The sequence below is a fragment of the Phodopus roborovskii genome, unplaced genomic scaffold (genome assembly GCF_943737965.1).
Source record: "Phodopus roborovskii unplaced genomic scaffold, PHOROB, whole genome shotgun sequence".
Taxonomy (NCBI): domain Eukaryota; kingdom Metazoa; phylum Chordata; class Mammalia; order Rodentia; family Cricetidae; genus Phodopus; species Phodopus roborovskii.
This window is the reverse complement of record NW_026126485.1, coordinates 6,771,003-6,777,685: the sequence shown is the minus strand read 5'-3', so window position 1 is coordinate 6,777,685 and position 6,683 is coordinate 6,771,003. Positions and strand designations below refer to the sequence as shown.

The following is a 6,683-nucleotide window of genomic DNA, read 5'->3' as shown; positions in this document are numbered from 1 at the left end:
TGAAATACCAACTCCACCATCACCACCAAAGACAGACTCATCACTGGCTTCATCTCAGAGTGTTCCTTCAAAAACCATTAAGGAATAAAACTCAGACTTGTGAGCATGCTTCAAGTTGCCAGTGTAGCGCACTATCTGATAAAGCCTTCATGCTTTTCCACACAACCATTACACTTCAATTTCTGTACCACTTCTGTCACTGATATTGGAGGGGCCTACCTGCCTCTCTCCCCATCTGCTTTCTGTTAACATTAAACAGTACATTCATGTTCACAGTTATGTTCCAGGCAAGCCAAACTCACCTTGATGAACTCCAGAGAAAACGTCTGGAGGCTATGTGCATTGTCATTGCCAAGCAGGATCAGCTCATTGGAGCTGGAACCAAGAATTGCCACCTGATGGAAAACATTGAGAAGGGTGAGCTGGATAGAGGATGCCATGAGCATCCAGTGCCATCAGACACTCTCTGAACCACACACTGTGGGGAGACAAGTGTCCAAAGTGTGCCACGGCTGCTGCTGCCTTGATAAGAACACATTTCAGTGGGTTGGGTAATGCAGACTATGATTTTTGCCTTGAAATGGGCTGGGAGTCAGGAATTACAGCCAATCTGGGTGTGGTTATACACAACTTTTAATCTCAGTATAGAGGCAGAGGCAAGGGTATCTCTGTGAATTCAAGGCCAACCTGTTCTGCATAGTTCTATATAGTGATGCCTAGACTCCAGGAAAAGGGGATCAGTTAGGTACTTCATTGTTAGCACTCTCAGTGTCACAACTTCCAGGGCATAAGCAGTCACTCTTTGCCCCTGGTCGTCCAAACTCCTGCACAGGGTAGCAAAGATAACTACTGTTTCAAGACCATTGGTTCAGAATCACACAGTAGAGTCTAAGACTTAGAATTGTGCTAGCTAGAATGACTTACTTTATTTACTTCTTGGCTCTCTAGTTTTTGTTTCCAAGGGGAGGAAAACTGCAGTATTACTGTGGATAAATGAATACTGAACATCACCAAATGCTAAGCAACTGGTGTAGATTCTCTCAGCAAGGAGCACCGGCTACTTTTGTGCCACCATCCTGAGCTGGACGAGAATGAAAAACAAAAGAGAAGGGAATGCTTATGCAGACTCCGTGTTTCCTTCAGTGTGGCCCTAACTTTGTAGGCCTGTTATACCAAGGCTTCAGTGTGGTCCTCTTCAACACACACACACACACACACACACACACACACACACACACACACACACACACACACACACACACACACACACACAAAACCAGCTCTTAGTCCAGCAGAGAGCAGATGCCAAGTACATGTTTCCCAGTGAGTCAAAAGGAGCACTGGATTCTAACTTAGGGTTTGGGAGACAGAGAGAGAGAATAGTGGGCAAAACTGTTAGAGCAGCCACCCCCGCCTTGCCCCAGCTCATCAGTCCCACTCCAACTGAAGATACAAGGACATTAAATTACAAGCACTTTGCAACCAGAATCGAGTTGTGGAATTCTGTGTTTTAATATTTGTCTAATAGAACTGCTACTGAGAAGTCAGAATTTAATCTACTTTAAACACTAAATAAGGCCAGGAAGAAAACTGCCCCTATTTAGTAAAAGGGCACCACTCTCAATAAATTAGCATGTTGTACACTTTCTCCCAGGACATTCTACAGATTCCTGTTCTAGTCACCCTTTATACATGCCTGATGAGCTGGAAGAGAAAGATGCTGTGGGATTTGAGGAGGGCAGCCCTGAGATGTCTGCAGGCTGAGCTGGGCAACCTGCAGGACCAGGTACTCACTCACTCCAATATGGGGCTCAATGAAGGTTTTCATGTGCTCAGCGATCTGTTTAAGTTATAGTGTTACATGACACTGCTGTTAATTTCATCCATCAAAATGCTATGACTTGGGGGAGTGACTACTGTGTCGGGAGCAGTCTTTGCAGGGCTGCAATCAGACCCAGCCGAGTGGCCCCAAGTCTGTACCTGAGTGGGGTACAGATAATATATAGATAATAAAGATAATAGATAATAATAATAGATAATAAAGAAACAGAGAGAAATAGAATAAAGGTCAGGAGGGCAAATCAGTCAATACTGAAATGCCACGAGTTTATTTTTCACCACTCTTACATACCATAACCAAAAAGTGGAACACAGACAGTATCATGTACATGGAACAGACTTTTCTTCCTCACTCATTCCAAGGGTTCAATAACCACACCTTAGCTCTAAACTTCTTGTTCCCTAGCCTTGAGGTCAGGAGTAGCCATACCTCAGATTCAGGTCTGTTGTTTAGACTAAGATGGCCGAAACATCCTTCTGTAGCCACACCTTTGACCTTTAGGTCTTGCGACTTGCTGACAGCTTTGAACTCTGTCCTTGTGCCAGGTGGAGTGCAGCCATCTTTATGGGCACCCACACTGCTGGGCTAACATGCTTCTGCCTTGTATAAGAAACAGCTTTCATGTGGAAGAGTCTCAAGCCTGGTTCACAAGACAGGCTGTGAAACAAATGACTGTGCTGGAGCTCAAGTGTTTCTCATTTCCATTCTGTTTAGTTTTATGTCCTGTATACATACACGTGGTCTTCATTGAGAATGAAAAATGAGAATACCATGGCCAGGAATTGTGCAGCCTTCAATATGATCTACCTAACATCTAATTAAAGCTTAAATGTTTGTGTGGCACTCTGTGAAACAGAATTAACTGGTTTCTGAATTTTCATTTTCTCTATTATTGAATACTATATCCACTTTGACACAGATTTTCATAAAGGACATAACTTTTATTAACCAAATCTACCACAAGAGTCCTTCTGATGAAATCTGGGGAGAGCATGAGATTGGCTATCTTCTAGTGGTGGGGAACGACCTCATGCTGAACCTAGATGCCAGGGGAATGAGAAGCTACGGCTACACGAGCCAGGAGGATGTGTAGGAGCTACTAGACAGGGGAGCCCATGGAGATCACCCATGGTTGAGAACCATCACAGAAGGCTTCCTGTTTCCTTGGTGGCCTTCTTCAGAGGATGTGTCTCCATTCATTGAGCCTGACAGGATATATGGACTGTGAGGAGTATGGAAAAGGAATGTTCAAAGCAGGGATTGTCTCAGTAGTTAAGAGTACTTGATGCTCTTGCAGAGAAATGGGGTTTCATTCTTAGCATCCACATGGTGACTCAAAATGGTGACACAACTATCCATAACTTCAGTTCCAGAGGATCTTATACATTCTTGTGACATCTGTGGGTACCTAGCATGCACTATGTGGTGTATATACAGACAAAAGCAAACAACTCATACACATAAAACTTCAAAGTATTAACAATAACTAAAACTCATAATCTTTATTATCCAAATTGTATTTAAAGATTCAGTCATCAGAAAATTTGGAAAAGAACAATTTACCTGATTCTTATTTGTAAAATAAAGACCTTCTATTTCATTGTTTCTCAAACTCTTTGCGATCTGTAGTTGTATTAGGTAATTTTCTTTTTGTCCCCCTAGAGACAGTCTCACTATGTACCAGGCTAGCCTCCCACTCAGGGATCCATGCTTAGGTGTCAGATTTAAAGGCCCGTGCCATTACACAGAAATTGCTCAGTCCATGAGGCTGAATGTTTCAGCTGGTTTTCAGTATATACTGGAATCCCACATAAGTAGGCTCTAACTCCAATGAAATAATGGTCTTGCTAGTACATGAGAACTAGCAGGTCAACCCCCCCCCCAAAAAAAAAAAAACAAAAACAAAAAAATAAAAAACCCTTCCTTTTTCCATGTCCTTACATAGACTTCCAGCTGAAGATGTGGCCCAGATTAGAGGTGTCTTCCGACCTCAAAAGGTCTGGATTAAAGCTGTATCTTCCCAACCTCAAAGACCCTGATGAGAAGTAGCTCTCCCCAGCTCAAATTAAACAAAAATCCCTCACAGATATGCCCTTCATTTTTGTGTTCTAGTTAATTCCAAATGGAGTCAATCAAGAACATCTACCATACCACCCCACTGTGAACAATTTTACCTTGATGGAAATAGACCCTACTTCAGATCACTGTATTAGTGACATGATAACAGAAAGATCTAGAGAACAAAACAGCCTAGTAAAAATTAGATTTTTCTGGTGAGGCAGTGGCAAAGCATGCCTTTAATCCCAGCACACAGGAGGCAGAGCAGGCAGATCTCTGTGAGTGAGGCCAGCCTGGTCTACAGAGTGAGTTCCAGGACAGCCAGGACTGCTGACAGAGAAACCCTGACCCAAAAAACAAAAAAATAGATTTGTCTTTTCCCTAAAAAGCTTCCAGCTAGGACTTCAGGGAAGTTCAGAAAATTTCTAGCTAGGTCAGATTACAACTAAGATCCCATTCTTTTAGTGAGTTTTGGAGTCTAGCCTCGCCTTTGCAGCAGCTCTCTACCTCTCTTATCTACTGACAGACACCATACTGGGACACTAAAGACAGGATTTCTGTGGGGGGGGTGTTACGGGGAGGTAAGTGGCAGGGAGGGTAGAGTTTACATCAAAGGATTTTGTTTGTTTTTGAGGCAGGATCTCACTATGTAGCCCTGGCTGGCCTGGAGCTCACAACATAGACTAGGCTGGCCTAAAACTCGAAAAGACCCACCTGGTTTTCTGATTGATGGGATTAAAGTTGTATACCACCTTTTGGGGGGCTTTAAAAAAAAAAAAAAAAGATTTTTACTTTTTATGTATTGTATCTCAGAAACTGAATAGACTAAACATGACATTAAATTACCATTCTTACAAACAAGATTGTTATCTTTAGAAAAAAATTAAAGATGGCTTTTCAAAATATAATCAGTGATTTTCCTCAAGCAAGGATCACCTGAGTACATGCATGTTAGATGTTTGGCAAGCACTCTACAAAATATCTGACAGGAGCACTGCAAGGGAAGTGCTCACCCACTTCCTGCTACTGTCTGATCTGGCCAATGGGTATGCAGAAATGTTTTCTCATTGGTTTGTATTTGTATTTCCCCAATGATTAGGTGATACTGAAGATCTTCTCATGTACTTCTCTGAACATTTGACCATATATATATATATATATATATATATATTTGCCAGTATTTGAGTTGATCACCATTGAATTTTATAAACTATGTATCACTCATACCCCTGATTACATGCCACCTGCAAATCTTTTCTTTCATTATGTATTCTCCTTTGATGCAAAAGAATTTTGATGTAGCCCTATTTGTCTACTTTCACCTTTGTTGCCTAAACCTTTGATGTCATATTCAAGAAACTGTCAAATCTAATGTTAGGATGTTTTTACCATTTTCTTTAAAGCTTTATAGTTTGGGAGTCTTATATTTAGCCTTTTTAAAAGTGTATGTTTCTAATGTATTTCTAATGTGGTACAGGGTAGAGCCTGACTTTAGCCTACACATATCACATTTTCCAAAAGGAGGCTATTGGAGACAGTCCTTTTTCTCCACTGTTAGTTCTGGAACACTGTTTAGGATACTTGGACTAGAACTAAAAAGGTTTTATTTCAGAGTTCTCTACCTTGTTCAATCAGTCTGTATGGCTATCTTTATGACAGTATCACAATGTCATTATTATTAGTTTGTAGTATCAGAAGAGTCCTAACATTTTCCTTGTTTTGACTATTTAGAGTCGCTCTAGAGGGGTTGCTGTTCAATCTCTGCTAGTAATCAACATTCCTACAGGTGCTGGTCAGCAAAAAGATAACTCAGTGCCTACCAATCAGCATTCACTGCCCCTTCTTTCTAACAGTGATGAGAGTGGACTATTATATTAAACTCAAGATCACAGCACTAGTCCTAAATAAGCTTAATTCTTGTTTTCAACAGCCTTATTTTGAGATGTCTTTGGAAAAACCAGTATCATGTATGTCAACAATCTTGGTTTCATAATTTGTGTAGAATTTTCCTGACTTTCGCCAGAGTATATACAAACTAGACTCTAGGTAAGACTTGTTTTTCTCATCCCTTTTAATTGTTTTTAATTGTTCTTGGCTCTCTTCCCTTCCTCATTAATGTCTCAGAAAAATAAATGAATAAAAGATCCTCTAAGAAAACATCATCTAGAACTTCTACCATGTTAAATGCATAATTCCATGATGTAATCAAGTTATAACAAGTGGTTATAGACTTTAAGACATTCAAAAAATGATCAAGATGCTGAATTTCATCAGAGAACTAAAACACATTAAAAAGCTAATTTTAAAAAGTCTCAATAGATTATTTCCATATAATTTTAAGGAGTTTCTCTGTGTGTAACATGTCACTGGGTTTGAACAATTTAGAGGTCTGAATTGAAACTTGCTCTGACAGAAAGTACAGACATTTTGAAGACTGTCTTCTGCAATGTGAACAGGTGATGTAGTCCAGATGCACTGATTCCTCTCATCAAAATCTTTGTGTCCTTTCAGGACACCAATCTTTTATTTCAACTTATTCCTAAGTTTACATTCTTTCTTATAAATGGAATTGTTTAATTCAGCAATGGTTCATAAAAGAAGACATCACATGCTGGGCATTGGTGGAGCAAGGTTTTAATCCCAGCACTCAGGAGGCAGAGGCAGGAGGATCTCTGTGAGTTCAAGGCCAGCCTGTTCTACAGAGCGAGTTCCAGGACAGGCCCCAAAACAATACAGAGAAACCCTGTCTCAAAAAACAAACAAACAACAACAAAAAGACATCACA

At 40.5% G+C, this 6,683-nt stretch overlaps 1 pseudogene; it reads left to right on the top strand.

Moving 5' to 3' along the window:
• The first annotated feature begins 278 nt into the window (after positions 1-278).
• On the top strand, positions 279-3,068 carry LOC127229949 (isopentenyl-diphosphate delta-isomerase 2-like; annotated as a pseudogene).
• Positions 3,069-6,683: the final 3,615 nt, after the last annotated feature.